Consider the following 1704-nt stretch of genomic DNA (forward strand, 5'->3'; position numbering starts at 1 on the left):
GAGGAGGAGGAAGAGGAAGAGGAGGAAGAGGAGGAGGAGGAGGACGAGGAGGAAGAGGAGGAGGAGGAGGAGGAGGAGGAGGCACAGAAGAAGTCTGAACCAGAAGGTGAAAACGGGGTTCTGTTCTGTGAAGGAACCGACTAATGTGTCACCTGGACACAGCAGAACTCGGCTCGTCCCGACAAAGTCTGGACCTGCTGGACTCCTGATGAAGGAGTGACTCCTCAACGCTGCTCCTCTCAGGACAAACACAGAGGAGGAGCTTCTCCTGATGACTCCAGAACCTCACAGGAAGCAGGAGCAGCGACGGTCAATGCTGGAGCAGAACAGAACCGTCCACAGAACCTCGACTCAAACACGACCCGACTTCCTCTCCATCAGGCCTGTGACCGTCAGGGGGAGGAGCCAGTCCCATTTGAACCGCCGTCTCTGCTCTCTGGATGTAGAACATCTCTGAGCTCCGCTCCGCCTCAGCGATCACGGGAAGCGTCCCAGATCCGAGGCGGCGAGGCGCTCGGATCTGACGAGGAGCTTCCCAAACGGAACTGACTTCCTTTAACGCTCTGACCCGGAAACCCCGTCCGTCCCGTCAGAACCTGACAGACACGAGCGCCGTGCTCGCCTTCATCTGAGGAGATTATCAGATCACCAGATCCGACTCTGCCGCAGCAGATTATCCATCAATCTCTTCCTGGATCCTTCAGAACCGCCTTCATCCAAACTCCAGCAGAACCAAACGATCAGAAGCTTCTTTATTTTCAGTTTCCGTTGGACCCTGAACGCAGCACACAGAGTTCTCCAGCACAGGAACATCTTGATGGTTCTGTAAGGTTCTGCTGGGATCAAAGGAAGTCTTTGTACAGACATGTACACACATGTACACACACATGTACACACACATGTACACACACATGTACACATACATGTACACATGTACACATGTACACACATATGTACACACACATGTACACATGTACACATGTACACATGTACACACACATGTACACACACATGTACACACACATGTACACATACATGTACACACACATGTACACATGTACTCACACATGTACACATACATGTACACATACATGTACACATACAGACACTCACACATCAAGCTAATTACTTTTCCAAAATGTAAAATTTCTGATATGTTTGAATAATTTGTGATTTTGTCTGTCAGTAATGTTGATAATCCAGATTAATAATCTTCTCTTTTTCTGGTTTTCCTTCAGTGTGAATCCCCAGATTCAGGAATCCTCCAGCTTGGATCTGATCTCCTGATGGATCAGAAACTTTCTGTGTTTTTGCTCTTTTCCGTCTGAAATGTTTCAGAATAAAAAGTCATTTTCCTCCAGAGGAGCGATGACTTTAACGTTTGACGCTGACTCAGCAAACCGTCATGTTCTGGAGACGGCGGGTGAAGGAGGAGAACAGGAGGTGCAGCATCACCTCCTGTTCTCCTCCTTCAGCTCCTCTCTCCAGAGGAGTCCTCCTCTGCACCTCCTGCCCTCATGTTCTCCAACACTGGACTTAAAAACGCTCAGCACCACAGAGAGGTTCTGGATCAGAACCAGAACAGCTTTGATTACATGACTCACAGTTCCCTGCAGAACCATCAGAACCGGCTGACGGGTCCAAACTGGAGGCTTCAGTCTGCTCCTCTGAGGAACCGTCCTGTTCTGATCCAGAGTTCAGGAT

Source organism: Oryzias melastigma, linkage group LG1, assembly GCF_002922805.2.
Source record: "Oryzias melastigma strain HK-1 linkage group LG1, ASM292280v2, whole genome shotgun sequence".
In the NCBI taxonomy this organism is placed as follows: Eukaryota; Metazoa; Chordata; class Actinopteri; order Beloniformes; family Adrianichthyidae; genus Oryzias; species Oryzias melastigma.